This window comes from Dromiciops gliroides, chromosome 2 (assembly GCF_019393635.1).
Source record: "Dromiciops gliroides isolate mDroGli1 chromosome 2, mDroGli1.pri, whole genome shotgun sequence".
Classification (NCBI taxonomy): domain Eukaryota; kingdom Metazoa; phylum Chordata; class Mammalia; order Microbiotheria; family Microbiotheriidae; genus Dromiciops; species Dromiciops gliroides.
Genome location: NC_057862.1, coordinates 400,645,393 through 400,664,510, shown reverse-complemented (window position 1 = coordinate 400,664,510; position 19,118 = coordinate 400,645,393). Strand labels below are relative to the sequence as shown.

The following is a 19,118-nucleotide window of genomic DNA, read 5'->3' as shown; positions in this document are numbered from 1 at the left end:
ACATCAATATGCTAGAGTCAAGTTACAGTGGGTCTGACTGTGGCTGATCAGACCAATACGAGCTCAGAACGCTCTACCACAGGTCAGGCACAAATAGACCATGTTCACATTTGGGTTGGATTCTCTAAATTTATGCATCTCACATTTCTTTTGAGCTACTTAAGTTCTGCTTTCCTTATAGAGCACAGCACCTTCTCTGATGAGGACACACCATGCCGGGCAGTCCTGGGACAGTGTCTCTCATGTCATGCAATCAATTCCAAAGCTCTTAAGAGAGACCTTGAGAGTGTCCTTGTATCACTTCTTCTGACCACCGTGTGAGTGCTTGTCCTGTGTGAGTTCTTCATAAAATAATCTTTTAGGCAAAGTTACGTTTGGCATTCGAACAACATGGCCAAGTCATCAGAGTTGCACTCTCTGCAGTAGAACAATCCATATACAATACAGGTGAAAGTTAGAAAAAAATCGAAAGTTAGAAAGTTAGAAAGAAATCCTCTTCTCTTCTCCAAGAGGTAAAGAGTGATTCCCCATCAGAAGCTGTGTTCTTACTGGACTACAGGCTCTTGACTGAATGGATAGCTCCTGCCTACACTGTTAAATAGTATAATAACGTAATAATAATATTAGTGCAAGCTATGTTTTTAAGGACTTTATAGAGAAGTAGCCAATCTTCACTTAACCAATAACCCTTTACAATTAAATCAAGGAATTATTTTCAGACTTTGTAAAGAGATGCACTGTGTGTGTGTGTGTATGCATGCACGCATGTTTATATACATGTGTATATACATGCGTGCATGTATGTGTCTATACCCATATGTACATATATTATGTGTATACACACAGATATAAATGTTAAGTTTATCACTTTGCCATTCACTTCTTATTTTCTAAAATCACATGCTGGTCTAGGGAGGCGGTGGGGTCGGGGTGGGGGTGGTTCACCAATCTTCTCCCAGCCTTCATCTTTTTTTTTTTGTAGGGCAATGAGGATTAAGTGACTTGCCCAGGGTCACATAGCTAGTAAGTGTGTAAAGTGTCTGAGGCCGGATTTGAACTCAGGTCCTCCTGAATCCAGGGCCAGTGCTTTATCCACTAAGCCACCTAGCTGCCCCTTCCAAGCTCTCATCTTAAACTTTATATTTTAGCCTCATGGAATTTTAGAGCTGGAAAGAACCTTAAAGATCATTTAAGCCAGAGGTGTCAAACTCAGTGCCTGCTGGCTGCAAACCTCCCAAGGGAAGCTCAAACTAGATTAAAATGTAATTGAGAAATATTTAACAAAATAAATAAGAATACAATACAACATAGACAGTATTAATTTGTGGTTTTCTAAGTCAAATATGTTGCCATTGGGGATTTGGATTTGACACCACTGACCCAAGAGTCTAATTTTTACAATTATGGCTCACAAAGGTTAATAAATTGTCTAGGATCATTCAGGCAATAAGTAGAAAGGCCAGGATCTTAAACCAGATTCTCTGATCCCAAATCTAATATTCTTACCAGGTATGCTAGCTTTGGGTTAATTCTTTTTTGTGGTTCCAATAAACAAATTAGAATTGTCCTGTTTCTAAGTGTGTCTAAAAACAAGGCCATAAGATCCTTGAGGTTGGAGACTGTGTCTTTTTTATCTTTGACTTCTTGCTCCTCCCCACCCATGTAGCAAGCTAGTGATGACATAATGAAGAAAGTGGAGAAGCAACAGATGAATAGACCCAGTGTTATACCAGTGCCATCTAGAGAACACGAGGAAGGCTTCCAACATGCTGGGCAATTGTTTAAGAATTTCTAAATATGTGGGAAAACACAGACAAAAAATCACATAGGATGAGGAGTAGATGAGGATCAATACCAGTGAAGGTGTCTGCCAAGGACGAAAGCCATTGCAGTTTCTTGCCCCTCACCTTAGGACTTTGCATGGTTCATTGAACATAGCAGGTGTTTAATACATATCTGAATAAAGAATGCATTAGTTAAAATAGCAGATTATCTACTTAAAAGCTGCTCTAAGGTACCCAGGTGGCTTACGTCCTCAACTTCCAGTCTGCATTAAAGACTAAAACTTTTTAAAACTCAGAAAAGCAGCCTGAATGAAATTGGGTAAAAGTGAAATGTTCCCCACACCAGTGGGTATCACTAACAGCAGGTTTCACTTACAGGCAATATCACTTTACAGCTTTTGACAAACTTCAAAGCAAATGCTGGAACGCTCTTCATTCTGCATGTCTGTTTCAAATCAGTCACAATTCTATCACAGTTTCACTGCCCTCTCAATATATCTCATAAATTTTGGTAACTAGAATGTATGCCTAGTGTATGTGGGTTAAATTAAGAGCCGTTTAGAAGTCATCACATAAGGATTGTTCCCACGAACTCACCTCTTCATGGATGTGAAGTGTTTTCACGTATCTGTTTGCAGTTATTAGGCTATGCTTATGTCTTAGTAAGATAGATTGGGCGAGGAGGGGAGGAAACTAAGGTGAATTATCTTAGCTACTGAAGATTTGGAGTTTTTAAGAATCATCATAGGTAATTCCAATTGGATTAGCCATTTTGGAAAATATGTTAATTTAGGTGTGAATACTCATGTTAGATAAAAACAAAGAAAATTAAAATTACTGTTGAAAAATCAAACGCTGTTCTGCTTGTACAAAAATTGCAGACTGCCAAATAAGGTTGCCTGTGAGCAACTTAGTGATGTTTTTCTATTTGTTGAAGAATGAAACACTAAACACCCAATTAAAATATCTTCCTGTGGCAGGCTGAGCAATGAGAACAAGCTATTTGGTGGCCTCAGATTTAATTGTCCTGTAGTGTTTTACTCTGGAGAAAAATTCTTGGGTTTCAATACATATCTTTCCCATTGGGAAAATGATTAAAAAGTGATAGGATAAGACTGAGTCTCTCTAGTAAACATTATGTTTGAAGAAAAATGAAAATGCATCATATTGAAAATAAGCCATTCACTATCAGAAGTAGATTTCACCATCTGATAGGATGTAGTTATTGCATTATTGGTAAAAGGATATGGATTCTACACTCTAAATGAAAGAAGTTAAAAGACCCTCATTGATCCCCTCCTTCAGTATTAGTAAACAAAGACATATCACATAGCAATATATCATTTATATGACATTAGGAAATGAAATGCTCTACACAAATAAACTTTGTAGATAACTGAAGTTCACTTCACTAAACAAGTTAAGAAAAATATCTATTTTTAATGATAATTTCCTTGATATGGGTTACCTATTTCCCCTGTTTTTTCTAACATAACCTATTCAATGACATTTAACTGTTTCTTGAGAAGTCAAGGCCATTGTTATAAACATTAATATCATAATTCAGTAGCTCTGATCCTAGTAAGAAGGTAACATATTCCACTGGTACTGATACCTCAAAGAAGATATCAACAAGGGAGGAAGAGGGATCATGGGCTATATGGCCGACAGAGAAAATTAACTGAGAAGAATTCAGTCACTACCTTAAAGTGGGGCAGTCATACACATGGCATCTACCTCATAGGGCTGTTTTGAGACTGGAAAGATTGAATATAGTGTTACATAAATTTGAAAGCCTGACATAAAATCAATTGTCATCATTATCGTCATCATCACCACCACCACAGATATAAAGAGGACATGTTCTCCTAGGGAATTATATCCCCCAAAAGCTTGTGTGGCATACAGCAGGCGATTATGTTAACGCAATGTGAACTCTGGTTGATTGGAATAATTACAGTATGACTGAAAGAAAACTGGTCAGAAACCAATACAAGAGGGATGCAGCCTGGGAAGTGTTGAACAAGGAACCAGAGAAAAGAGGGGAGGAAATGGCTGTGGACGCAGAAAGGTGTCCCATAGATGCATTAATTCCTATAATTAGTAATAGGAAGCTTTCTTCCTTTCTTTTCATCTTTTGTATTGAAACAACAGTTTCAAACGGATGTCCTCCAAGTCCTAAAAAATCCATCCTGAAAAAAATATGGCTTCAAGACCTCCATGCTTTGAAAAGCCTGTGCTGAAATGCAATAGTTTTCAGATCCCAGGGCTCTTGTGATCACTAAGTTGCATTATAGGATCACAGATTTTTGGGAGCTAGTACAAACCTTAACGGTCATCTAGGGACAGCTAGGTGGTGCAGTGGATAAAGTACTGGCCCTGGATTAAGGAGGACCTGAGTTCAAATCCAGACTCAGACACTTAACACTCACTAGCTGTGTGACCCTGGGCAAGTCACTTAACCCTCATTGCCCTGAAAGAAAGAAAAAAGGGCATCTAGTCCAACTCCCTGATATTAAAGATCGGGTCTTTGAGATCTAGAGGTGAAGTAACTTGCCCAAGTGACAGTATCTAGGATTCAAACTTTGATTCCATGACTTCAGCCTCAGTTTTCTTTCCTTTGCATCATGCTACTCTCAAAAATACAACCTGATTCATTAGCTAGACAAGTTGCTATCACCCTTTAGGCCCCCCTTATGTTGCTGGAGTGAGAGCAGACTTAACAAACCTGTATTTCCTGTTCTATACTGCTCTCTTCCAGTGCTGTGTGAAGGAGAGTTCACAAGACTCACAACCTATATTTCCTGGAAGTTTGGCAGGTTGTAGCTTGGGACATGGATGGTGAGAGTATTCATTGTTTTATTTTTATCTCTTGATGCCCTTTTGCATGATGCCATGGGGTTAATTCTGGCTAGGTGTGAAGTTCAAAGGAAAAAAAAATCAAGACTTTTGAGCAATGATTGATTAGGTGGTGATGAACCTGGCCAGCTTGTAGGAAACTCAGACTAAGAAAGGTGGGAATTGGTTATTGGTCAGATATAATGGGTGAGGGGGCAGCTAGGTGGTGCAGTGGATAAAACACTGGCCCTGGATTTAGGAGTAACTGAGTTCAAATCCGGACTCAGACACTTGACACTTATTAGCTGTGTGACCCTGGGCAAGTCACTTAACCCCCAGAGCCCCACAAATAAAAAAGTATAATGGGTGAATGACAGTGATATAGTGGATGACATAGTTAGAAGGGAGGTTGGCTCAGATGGGAAAGTGATGTGTTTTATTTTACATATGCTGATTTTGAGGTCAAGTGGGCTGTAAATACATTGAAGGCATTTATAAATATATTTGCTGCAGACAAATATAGGTGTAGAACTGGTGTTTAGTTGAGAGGTCAAAGCAGTAACTATAGTTTTGGTAGTCACTAGTTTAAAAAGGCAGGCAAAGTCCTAAACACAACCTTCATTAGAGGTATAGAGGTAGCTTAATTATGTTTCAAGTTTCTATCCATTTTATTGTTTGCTGTATTGCCTTTGCTACTCAAAAGTGAAAGGCAGTGGCTTCAAATATCTTATGACACATAAAATAGAAATAAAAAAGATTTCTAAAAAGATTTTTTCATAATGTTGAATATACATTATAGCATCTCATAAAACAGGAACCATTGACTTCACATGTTCTTTAGAAAACGAATTTGCTGTGCTTGCTTTAGCAGCACATATACTAAAACTGGAACTATACAGAGAAGATTAGCATGTCCCCTGTGCAAGGATGACATGCAAATTTGTGAAGCATTGCACATTAAAAAAAACACTAGAGAGCATAGGAATAAATTGAGCTTTCCTTACAATAATAAGAATTATCTATCTAAAACCATCAGCAAACATTACATGTAATGGGGATAAGTTAGAGGCATTCCCAATAAAATCAGGGGTGAAACAGGGATGTCCATTATCACCTCTATTATTTAATATTGCACTAGATATATTAGCTTTAGCAACAAGAGAAGAAAAAACAATTAAAGGAAATAGAATAGGCAAGGAAGAAACAAAACTATCACTCTTTGCAGATGATATGATAGTATACTTAGAGAATCCTAGAGAATTAACTAAAAAACTACTTGAAACCCAACTTTAGCAAAGTTGCAGAATATAAAATAAATCCACATAAATCAACAGCATTTCTATACATGAATAACGAAGCTCAGCAGCAAGAGAAAATTCCATTTAAAGTAACTGTCGACAATATAAAATACTTAGGAGTCTACTTGCCAAGACAAACCCAGGAACTCTATGAACACAATTATACAACAATTTTCATGCAAATAAAATCAGATCGAAATAATTGGAAAATTATGAATTGCTCATGAACAGGCTAAGCTAATATAATAAAAATGACAATTCTACCTAAATTAATTTACTTATTCAGTGCCATACCAATCAGACTACATAAAATTTATTTTATAGAGATAGAAAAAAGGATAACAAAGAACAAAAGGTTAAGAATATCAAGGGAACATGGGGCAGCTAGGTGGTGCAGTGGATAAAGCACCAACCTTGGATTTGGGACAACCTGAATTCAAATCTGGCCTCAGACACTTGACACTTTACTAGCTCTGTGACCCTGGGCAAGTCATTTAACCCTCATTGCCTTGAAAAAAACACAGAAATGAATATCAAGGGAACTAATGACAAAAAATGTACAGGAAGGTGAGCTAGTTGTACCAAATCTGGAGTTACATTATAAAGCAGCAGTCAACAAAACTATTTGGTGGGGACAGGGGGGTGGAGCCAAGATGGCAGAGGAGAGGCTGTGACTCCCACAAGCTCCAGATAAACCCATCCACTCCCAAATAATGCAGTAAAAACAAAAACAAACAAACAAAAAACAAACAGAGCAGCCTAATGCACATAAGAACAGAGTGAGACTATTTTTCAGCAAAAGAGGGCAAGTGCAATCATATACTGACCAGGCTGAACAGCTCAGCATGCAGTTCAGACCCAATCAGGAACAGATGGTGCTTCCAGTGCCCGTCAAGAGTCTTCAGTGCCAGCAGCTTCTGAGGCTCTGATCACAGACTGATGAGGGAATTTGGTGATAGGCCAGGGTGAAGTGGAGGCAGTGTCTGCTGGAGTTGGGGCAAAGCATCCTGGTTCTGAACCAGTGGGCTGAATTGAGTGGGGGAGGGGCACAGGCATGCCAAGCTTCCAAACATAGAGAATCAGAGTTCAATCAGACTTCTGTTTCCAGGTCAAAGAGAAAGTGGCCATGGTTACACACAGGCCAGGCAGGCTGAGAAGAAGCCCAATCACCCCTTGGGCCATGCTGTAGCTTTAACAGTGTGTCCTGGAAATAGCACTACACTTTAAGAAGGAGTTAAAAGCCAAGAAATAGTCATCCAGGATGAGTAAACAGAGAAAGCAGCAGACCATCGAATACTTCTTTGGGGGAAAGGTAGATCACAATATACCCTCAGAAGAAGAAGAAGATAATAAAAGGGTCAAAGCTCCAACATTCAAAGCTTCCAAGAAAAATATGAATTGTCTCAGGCCATGGAAGCACTCAAAAGGGACTTTGACTAGAAAGTAGGAGAGATAGAAAGAAGATTTAGAGAGATGGAGAAAAGAATGGAAGGAGAAATAGGAGCAATGAAGGAAAGTTATGAGAAAAAAGTCAACAGTTTGAAAAGCCAAATGGGAAAAGAAATAGAAAAGCTCTCTCAAGAAACCAATTTCCTAAGAATTAGGATTGAACAAATGGAAGCCAGTGACCTTATGAGAAATTAAAACACAGTAAAGTAAATCCAAATGAATAAAAAAATAGAGGGTGATATGAAATATCTACTTGGAAAAATAGCTGACCTTGAAAACAGATCCAGGAGAGATAATCTGAAAATCATTAGACTACCTGAAAACCATGACCAAAATAAGAGCTAAGAAACCATACTCTAAGATATTGTCAGGGAAAATTGTCCTCATATTCTAGAAGCAAAAGGCAAAATAGAAATTGAAAGAATCCACCAATCACCTCCTGAAAGAGATTCCCAAAGGAAAACCTTCAGGAATATCATAGCCAAATTCCAGAGCTCCCAGGTCAAGGAGAAAATACTGCAAGCAGCTAGAAAAAAGGAATTAAAATACTGTGGAGCTCCAATCAGGCTAAAACAGGATCTAGCAGCATCTACATTAAAGGACCAGAGGGCAGGGAATATGATATTCCAGAGGGCAAAGGAACTGGGACTACAGCCAAGAATCATGGACCCAGCAAAACTAATTATATTCTTTCAGAGGAAAAAGTGGGACTTCAATGAAAAAGAGGACTTTCAAATACAAGACCCTGGAGAAGCAAAAAAAGGTTAACAGGAAAAAGACTTCATGAGGGATATTAGAAGATCAAACTGTTTACATTCCTGCATGGGAAGATAATACTTTGAACTCATAAGAACTTTCTCAGTAAGGAATTCACAGAAGACACAGGTCTGAACTGAATATGAAGGGATGATATCTGTAAAGCATTTATCTTTTGTTCTGTAAAAAAGTATTAACTATAACTGCTAATGTGTAAAATTATAACTGTAAACTATCTGAAAAATTATAGCTATAAGCTGGCTGGAAAATTATAACTGGCCTGTAAGTCCTGAAATAATGAAAAAAAAAATACACAGGAAGATGGGTTAACTGTACCAAATCTGGAGCTTTACTATAAAGCAGCAGTCATCAAAACTATCTGGTACTGGCTAAGAAATAGAGTAGAGGATCAATGGAATAGGCTAGGCACAGGAGACACAGTAGTAAATGACATAAGTAATATAGTGTTTGATAAACCCAAAGACTCCAGCTTCTGGGGCAGGAAATCATTATTTGCCAAAAACTGCTGGGAAAACTTGAAGATAGTATGGCAGAAACTAGGCATAGAGCAACATATTATACCATATACCAAAATAAGGTCAAAATGGGTACATGATTTAGACATAAAGGGTAATACCATAGATAAATTAGGAGAGGAAGGAATAGTTTACCTCTCAGATCTATGGAGAGGAGAATTTATGACCAAACAAAAGATAGAGAATATTATGAAATGCAAAATGGATGATTTTGATTACATTAAATTAAAAAAGTTTCTGTACAAACAGAAGCAATGCAGCCAAATTAGAAGGGAAGCTGAAAGCTGGAAAACAATTTTTACAGTCAGTGTTTCTGATAAAGGCCTCATTTCTAAAATATATAGGGAACTAAACCAAATTTATAAGAATCCAAGTCATTCCCCAATTGAGAAATGGTCAAAAGATATGAACTGGCAGTTTTCAGATGAAGAAATCAAAGCTATCATCATATGGAAAAAAATGCTCTAAATCACTATTGATTAGAGAAATGTAAATTAAAACAACTCTGAAGTAGCACCTTACACCTATCAGATTGGCTAATATGACAAAAAAGGAAAATAATAAATGTTGGAGAAGCTGTGGAAAAACTGGAACACCAATGCAGAGTTGTGAACCGATCTAACCATTCTGGAGAGCAGTTTGGAACTATGCCCAAAGGGCTATGGGGCTGTGCATACCCTTTGACCCAGCAATACCACTACTAGGTCTGTTATCACAAAGAGATCATAAAAAAGGGGAAAGGGCCCACACGTACAAAAATATTTATAGCAACTTTCTTTGTGGTGGCAAAGAATTGGAAATTGATGAAATTCCCATCAATTGGGGAAAGGCTGGACAAGTTGTGGTATATGAATGTAATGGAATGATACTGTGGTGTAAGAAATGATGAGTAGGAAGATTTCAGAAAAACCTGGAAAGACTTAAGTGGACTGATGCTGCGTGAAAAGAGCAGAACCAGGAGAACATTGTACACAGTAATGACAACATTGTGTGATGATCAACTGTGATAGACAGCTCTTCTCAGCAGTGCAATGATCCATGACAACTCCAAAGGAATCAAAATGGAGAATGTTTTCCACATCCAGAAAAAAGAACTGTGGAATCCAAATGCAGGTTGAACCATACTGTTTTTACTTTGTTGTGTTTTTTCTTTTTTTGAGGTTTTTCCCTTTTGTTCTGATTCTTCTTTCACAACATGACTAATGCAGAAGTAGGTTTAATGTGATTGTAAATATGTAACTTATATCAGATTGCTCTCTGTCTTGGGGAGGGGGGAGGGAAGGAGGAAAATTTGGAACTAAAAATCTTATGAAAATAAATGTTGAAAACTATCATTACATGTAACTAGAAAATAATAAAATACTTTTTTGATTTAAAACAAAACAAAAAGAAAACTATTTTGCTCCATAATTGTAAGAAACTGTCAATGTTCAGAAATATTTGCCCTCTAAAACATAGAAAGTATTAGAAAAGGTGAAAATTTCCTCCACAAATAACCAGAGGCCATTCCTGAGTGGAGCTTAGCCATTTGTTCTGCTCTCTCTGGACCCTTGGGTGCTCATCATCAAACCATTTGCTACCAGGCAGCTGTGCTTGCAACCAGGCCCCCTCCCTCCCAACATTCTCATCATGCTTCTTTCTCTAGAATTGCAATCAAATCACCAGGACCATGGCCTCTGGAAAGGGTATATTGATAGATTGCTGTATTATTCCACTTACCTGTGTGATTTTTTCATAACATAATTGCCCACACTAGCCATAACTACTCCATATACATTGTCATTCCTGTTACAAGTAAACTCCTTGAGGGCAAGCATAATGTCACTCTTGTATCTGTATCCCCAGTGCTTGACCCATAGTAAATGCTTAATAAATGCTTTCCATTCATTACTTAGGTTGCCAATAAAAATGAACCCATTTCTTCATCTCTCAGATTAATCCCCTATTTAATTTTTAAAAAAACCCTCAAGAACTAGTCTTGAACATAAATTAAACAAACAAAAGAATTAAAATAACATCCTTAACTGTGTAATAAGCAGCTGAATAGGTGATTCATGCACTTTATGGACTGATGCTAAAAAATAAACACACCCACAGTTAGACCTACACATTGCACATAAGTCTGTCTGCAAATATATCCTAGTGCTACAATCCACAGAATAGAACTTAGGCCTTTCAGCCATAAAAATGCTACTTGCAGAGCTGAAGGAACCACCAATATAAAGAAATGACAAACACCTGAGCAGGTCTGATATATATTACATTCAGCAGAGGGCAGCGGAATACATACATGAACCATTCATCATGTTGCTAAAATTAGATCCTGCTTAGAAGGAATGATATATCACTGATTACATAATAAAGATAGCTATATTTCTCATGAGAAACAGAAGGGAGAGATATATTTAGATATGGGGCAAATATATCCTGGATATGAAAAATGGTTTCATTAAGTATTTAATCTTTATACCATTCCTGTGAAATAAATGCACACATACATCACACGTGTTTTAAAGTCACTTGATAATTAATATTGTTACACATGAGAAAAATCCCGTCTCTCAAGTGAGAAGTCATGTAATGAGTCAGACAAAGCAGGCTAGCACATGCATGCCTTTCAGCTAACTCCTAGAATCCAGCCAGCAGTTTGGGTCTCTTCAAGTTAAGTGAGTCTTTGGCACAAGGGGCAGGTCCACAGGACCTTGAATTACTCTTTCTTTGGAGTGGTCCAACAGAGTCCACTCATTTAGGCAGTTGTCATTTCATTTTATGGAACCAAACCACATGTTTCTAAAGGTCTTGGATTCCCTGTTTCAATAGTTTATGCTTTCAGTAAAGCTTTCCCCCTACAAGACAAATAAATATCTTCCCTCTGCATCTCACTCTATGTCCCCTTCAGGATACTAAACAGCAAAAGGACAATTTAAAGGCACAGTCGCAGTGGAGGCATTTCCAGATATTCTGAGGATATCTGAATTAAACTAAACAAACTCTATTCAGTTGGTTTAAATAAATACAAAGATTTGACTCCCCAAATGTAATAAATGTCAACTGAAGTACATCCCTGTGAAATTTATGAACACAGCAAGTAGAAAAACAATACCTAGGGGTATGAACAAACTAAAAGTGTTGGTAATTGGTCAGGGAAAATCCTAATGGGTCATGGTGGGGAAGATACATGTTTCTTAGACATTTTCCAGAAAGTGTTCTTTTCATTTCTACCATTTGCATAGGTTCAAAAAAGGGGCAAGGGCCAGAAACAGGTGGTAAAGGTGTTGTTTTTCCTATCTGGGAAAAAAGCATGAATAAGATGTAGTCTCTCAGTGTTACGTGGGGCTGAGCTGCAGGCAGCTAAGACTAGGGTGAGTAAGAGGAGGGAGAGGCTCCTTTCCTATAAAGCCCTGGGTTACAGAAAGTGCTCTTGATTTCTCTTCCTGATTCTGCCAACCAGAAGCTACACCTTTATCTTCTAATCCAACTTTGTTCAGGTATTAATTCTTTGCATACAATGCCTACTGTGGGCAAAGCACTATGCTAGGTAATAAGAAAAATGCTGAGATTAGCTAAAATATCATCACTGACCAGATGAAACTTATAACCTAGCAGGAGGATAAGATAAAAACATAGATAGCATTAATGTATGAAAATATATGAAAGATAAAAAGCTAAGTAGTATTTGAGATCCAAGAGGGAAGGTCATTACTGATGGTGACTTTCAGGGTGTTGATATTGAAAGGATAGGTAGGAATTCCACAGGTAAATAAGGGAAAGAGGAAATACCAGTTGTAAAAGTGGGAATCCAATAAAATAAATCACTCAAATCACCCCAACCTCATTTAAAGGAAGGGCTAAGATATCCTGAGACCTCAATGAGCTGAGAACAAGTCTCAATTAATCAACCACACATTTATGATAAAGTAAGAATTGTTCTTGAATAAACTGGAATGGCATTTATTCGGATTGGTTTAGCAAACTTAGTCATCCCCTCTGGGTTATCTATAAAATAGAAGACCAATTCAGAACCCAAGTTTTTTGAGCATCTGGCAAAGATTCAGAATTTTAGTGAGCAGTGAATGAGTAAAGAACATTCTGGCTAACCCCACCTTAAAAAAAGTTGCTTGGGGAGACAGGAATAATATATCACAAAGATCATAAATTATGGTCAGGTGATATTTATACCAGGAATGCAGGGCTAGTTCAATATTAGGAAAACTATCAGCATAACTATGTAAATAACAAAAACAACAAAAATTATATGAATATCTCAATGGATGTAGATTATAAACTGTATAATTTTGATTACATTAAATTAAAAAGGTTTTTTTGTACACACAAAACCAATGCAGCAAAGATTAGAAGGAAAGCAGGAAAGCAAGCAGGTAGGATTTTACAGCAAGTTTCTCTGATAATGACCTAATTTCTCATATATATATATATATATATATATATGCCTGAGACAGATTTATAAGAATGCAAGTCATTCACCTATAGATAAATTGTCAAAGAACATGAATAAGCAGTTTTCAGAAGAAGAAATCAAAGCTATCTATAGTCATATGAGAAAAATTCTATATCACAATTGATTAGAGAAATGCTAATTAAAAAAACTCTGAGGTACCACCCACTCATCAGATTGGTGAATATGACAGAAAAGAAAACTGTCCAATGTTGGAGGGGATGTGTTGTTGATGGAGTTGTGAACTGAGTCAACCATTATGGAAAACATTTGGAACTATGGCCAAAAGGGCTATAAAACTATTCATAACCTTTGACCCAGCAATACCATTACTAGTTTTGTATCCCAAAGAGGAAAAAAAAAGAGAAGAACCTATATGTACAAACATTTTTTGTTGTGCCAAAGAACTGGAAATTGAGGGAATGCCCATCAGTTGGGGAATGACTAAACAAGTTATTGTATATGGTTATGATGGAATACTATTGTGCTAAAAGAAATAGTAAGCAGGGTGATTTCAGAAAAGCCTGGAAAGACTTATATGAACTGTTGTATAGGGAAATGATCAGAACCAAGAAACATTATGCACAGTGATAGAAATGTTGTTTGATGCAAAATGAAGTGAACGGAATCAGGAGAACATTGTACATAGTAATAACAATTTTGTAGGATGGTCAACTGTGAATAATTTAATTATTCTGATCAATACTATAATCCAAGACAATTCTGAAGTACTTATGATGAAAAATGATTTCCACCTCCAGAGAAAGAACTGATGGAGTCTGAATTCAGGTTGAAGCATATTTTCTTTCACTTTATTCTTCTTGCTTTTTTCAACATGGTTAATATGAAAATATGTTTTGTATGATCTAACATGTGTAACTGAGAATTTTTTTTTGCCTTCACAATTACTGAGCTAAAGGTAGAAAGGAGATAATTAAGAACTCAAAATTTAAAAAAGAAAGATTGTTAAAATAAACAATACATTTAAAAATTATATTAACTAGTTCTCAAAATTACCCAAAGTAAAATACATATGATGTATCTAATAACTGATGTAAGTGGCTAAAAATAAGCTCTAGGAAGTTCCATTTAAATTATGATCATAACTAATGTTTTGCTACAAAATATGTCTTTTTCTTAACTCCTGGGTCCAATTTAGTATTTGATGCTGTTAACATAATGAGTTCCCAGGACTTCTGCTCATTTATTGGAAATGTTTAATAAATATCCCCATGGTTTACTTTGCATTTCCACTGCCGTTGTTCAGCCACTTAGCATATAGCTGCACTACTACAATAGCCTTTTAATAGTTTTTCCTGCCTTGAATATCCAATTGATTCTTATAAAAATGGCTTAAATGATCTTTCAAAAGCACAGATCGGATCATATCATGTCTGGGCTCAAAAGCCTTTAGGATTCCTTGTTGTTTGTAAGATGAGATACCAACTCCTCAGTCTGGTGCTCAAGATCTTGCACAATCTGACTTCAACTTACCTTTCAAGCCTTACTTTACATTATTCCTTACAGTGGATGCTCTGATTTTCATCCAAACTGACCTACTAGCTATTTCACAAAATTTACAATGTCAGCTCCATCCTCTATACATTTTCATTGAATGTCCCTTATACCTAGAATCCATTTCTACCATATTTCCAACTTTCTGATTCCTTATCCTTCAAGGCTCCATTCAAGTGTTACTTCCTCTATGAAGTCTTCCTTGATCTGTCATGTTATTAGTGTTTTTTCCTTAAACTTTGTATTAAAATTATCTGTGAATATGTTGTATCCTCCCATTAGAATGGAAATTCCTTGAGGGTAGAGACTATTTTGGTTTTGTCTTTCTATATCTGCTGCCTAGTAGGGTCCCTTAGTAAACTGAATAGTGGACATTTCTTAAAGACTGACACAAAACTCCAGGTCAAAGGTGATAATCACCTGAAGAAATGGATGTAAGAGATATTGTGGAGGTAGAATCGACAAGATTTCACATCTGATTGGCTATGAGAGGTGAGGGAAAGAAGAAAGCTAAATATTACTTGGGGGTTACAAACTATTTGACCAGGAGAATAGTGTAGTTTCCCCCAAAAAAGTATGAATGTTTAGAAGAAAGGAAGGTTTAGAGGAAAAGATAAATTTAGTTTGGGACATGATGAGCATGAGATGCCAAAAGGGAGTAGGATTTACAGTATTAGGCTTCTTCATAAAGCAACCCATGGAATCAGATGAAATTATCAAGGGAGAAAGTATAGAGAGAAGAAAAAAGGCCAAGGACAAAGCCTTGGGAGATACTGAGGCTCATTGAGCAAGAGATTTGTGGTGATCCACCGATGGCTCCTGAGAAGGGGGAATCAAGCTGGTAGGATGAGCATCATAAGAAAAGAGTATCATGGAAGCCAAAGGAGAAGAAAGTATCTAGGAAGAGGGAATGGATAGAAGTGTTGGAAACTAGAGAGAGCTCAAGGAGGATCAAGACAGAGAAAAGGCAATTATCAGTAACTGTGGAGAGAATGATTTAGGTAAGTGAGGAAGCAAGATTGTAAAGGTTGAGAAATCAGTAGAAGGCGAGGAAATGGAGTAGAGGAGTTCAAATGACTTTTCCTAGGGAATTGGCTATGACAGGGAGAAGAAATGTCGGACGATAGCTTCAAAATGTGGCTATATCAAGTTAAGGTTTTTTTAAGGGATGTGGGAGAACCTAGGTTTATTTATGGTTTTCAGGGAAAGAGTCAATAGATAAAGAAAGTGATTGAAGTAATTTCATTTCAACCCCTCCCCATCCCAAATACTTCCAAAATGAGCATTCCCTACTGAAAAAGAAAACAACTAAGCAAAAATATCTGATAGAGTGACCACATCTGACAATATATAGAATGTTCACTCCTAGCAGCTTGCCCCCTTTAAGCCAAAGAAAGGTGATATGTTTCATTATCTGTTTTCTGGGTTCATCATTGGTTTTTCCATTACTTAGAGTTTAAATTCCTTTTCCTTTATAGCTTTTAATCATTGTGTATTATTCCTCTCTGTATCAATTCATCTAAATCTTCCTGTGTTTTCCTGAATTTCTGGTATTACTTTCTTGCCATATAATCCTATTCCATCACTGTCACATTCCATAATTTCTTCAGCTACTCCTCAGCTGATAAATACCTACTGTTTCCCCCCAATTACATGCAAAAACAATTTTTTTAAAGATATCATGCCTTCATATCTAACTCACACCTGTGCCCTCTGTCTAAATATACTCCATCCACCTGCCGTAATAATGAGAAAGTTCTTTTGAGTTACCTGTATCATTTTCCCATATAGGAATGTAAACAGTTTAACTTTTTAACATCCCTCATGATTTCTTTTTCCTGTTTACCTTTTATGCTTCTCTAGAGTTTTGTACTTAAAAGTCAAATTTTCTATTCAGCTCAGGTCTTTTCATCAAGAATGACTGAAAGTCCTCTCTTTCATTGAATACCCATTTTCACCTTGAAGGATTACAAACAGTTTTGATTGGTAGGTGATTCCTGGTTGTAATCCCAGTTCCTTTGCCCTATGGAATATCATATTCCAATCCCTCTGATCCATTAATGCAGAAGCTACTAGATCTTGGGTTATTCTGACTATAGCTCCACAATACTTGAATTGTTTCTTTCTGGCTGCTTACAATATTTTCTCCTTGATCTAGAAGTTCTGGAATTTGGCTATAATATTCCTAGTAGTTTTCATTTGGGGATATCTTTCAGGAGGTGATCACTAGATTCTTACAATTTCTATTTTACCTTCTGTTTCTAGAATATCAGGGCAATTTTCCCTGACAATTTCTTGGAAGATGATGTCTAAGCTCTTTTTTTGATCATGGCTTTCAGGTAATCCAATAATTTTCTAATTATCTCCCATGGATTTATTTTACAAGTCAGTTGTTTTTCCAATGAGATATTTAATATTGCCTTCTATTTTTTCACTCTTTTGGTTTTGCTTTATTGTTTCCTGATTTCTCATAAAGTCATTAGCTTCCTTTTGCCTTTGTGTCTCCTTTTCCATTTGGCCAATTTGGCTTTTCAAGGCATTCTTTTCCTCATTGTATTTTTGTATTTTTTTGGTCATTAGGCCTAGTATGTTTTTAAGGTGTTATTTTATTGAGTATTTTTTTGTATCTCCTTTACCAAGCTGTCGACTTTTTTCATGATTTTCTTTCATCACTCTCATTCCTTTTTCCATTTTTCCCTCTACCTCTCTTATTTTATTTTTAAAGTCCTTTTTGAGTGGTCTATGACCTAAGGCCAATTCATATTTTTCTTAGAAGCTTGGGATATAGGAGCTTTGACTTTGTTATCTTCTGAGGGTGTATTTTGATCTTCCTTGTCACCATAGAAACTGCACGGGCAGCATTTTTTTTTCTGTTTGTTCATTTTCCCAGCCTATTTCTTGACTTTTAACTCTTTGTTAAAGTGGGGCACTGCTTCCAAGGTGGAGGGCACACTGTCCCAAGCTTCAGGGGGTTTGTGCAGCTATTTTCAGAGATACCTTTAGGAATTTGTAAGTTTTTAATTCTTCCAAGGGAGCATGATTTAAGGAGAGTTATGTTTACTACTCTCCTGGCCTGTGCTCTGGTCTGCAAGCAACCACAGGTCTGCCTTTCTACTCTGGAACTATGAACAGAATTTCACTCCACTGTGGTGACAAGCTCCCATGTGCTTGCATTCCTCCCTTACCTGGGACTGCCACCCAAGACTGTGACCTGGATATGAGTATGGACAAAACACCAGAGTCCTGCCTCATTGCTAGCAAAGTAATCCCTGTAATCTTCTTCTGGCCAATTGTTCTGCCCACTTACCATCTGTGGATTGAGTTCCAGAAGCAGTTCCTGCCAATGCTGATTCACAGGCTCTCAAGACCTGCTCTTGGTTTGCTGTGGCTGTATCTGCATGTGGGTTTTGTCTATGCTGGTGTGGCCTGCACTGGGTTATATTCCACTTTCACCCTGGTACAACAGACCTTTCCTGCTGACCTTCTAAATTGTCTTTGGCTGAAAAATTATTTCACTTTGTCTTTTTGTGAGTTCTGCTGCTCCAGGAATTGTCTTATGGCATTATTTGAAGGTATTTGCAGGGTTCTTGGGGAGAGCTTAGGCAAGTCACTGCCTTTCCTCTGCCGTCTTGGCTCTGCCCCTCGCTTTCTTTTCTTTTTAAGTATATAATTTTATCATGTAACTTTCAAAGTTTACCTGCTTCTTTGTATTTCCTTCTCACTTTTTTTTCTGTTCTTTTATGTACATTTGAAAATAATTCAGTGGTTCTCTCCTTTTCTTTTTCTTTTCTTTTTTGGTAACCTATCAGTTGTCTCACCTCTCTCTCCTACTTCCCTTGCAACTGGAAAAAGAAAAATGAGAAAACCTGAATAATCAAGCAAAGAAAATTCCCACATTGGCTATGTCTGAAAATATAACTTATTCCAAACTTAGGATCTATCTCCTCTCTGTCAGAAGGTGAATAGGATGCTTCATCATCAGTCCTTTTGAATCATGATTAGTCATTTCATTGCTGAGTTCTTAAATCTTTCAAAGTCTAAAATTATTCCCACTTTTGTAATTTAACATTTATTTTGTTTTCCAATTGTTAGATAAGACTTTAGAGTTGTTTTTATTCACATTTATCTTATGATTAGTGATTTGTAAAGTATTTTCATTTGGTGATTTAAAATTTCCTATTTTTCTTTTAAAACTCCATATTCTAGGTGCTATATAAGTATTTATTTAATTCTCTTTCCTATCCTTTTTGACCACCTACATACTTGGGAAAGACTCATGGTAGTATTACATATGTGTTAATTCCCTATATGTTTTGAATATAAGAATTCCCTATGTTTTAGTAAAAAAATTTAGTAATATTTTGGGCAAATATTTACCCACTCTAAAATTTTCCTTCAAAACCCATATTCACTGATTTTATTTGTTCAAATATTTTAGTTTAATATACTTAAAATTATTTTATCTTTTTTATAATTTTATTTTTAT

General features: G+C 36.7%; 1 non-coding gene across 1 annotated transcript; it reads left to right on the top strand.

Annotated features, from left to right (window-relative positions):
- Positions 1-5,477: 5,477 nt before the first annotated feature.
- LOC122744846 lies at positions 5,478-5,584 on the top strand. Its single transcript, XR_006355187.1, has one exon. It is a non-coding gene; the product is annotated as a U6 spliceosomal RNA (small nuclear RNA).
- Positions 5,585-19,118: the final 13,534 nt, after the last annotated feature.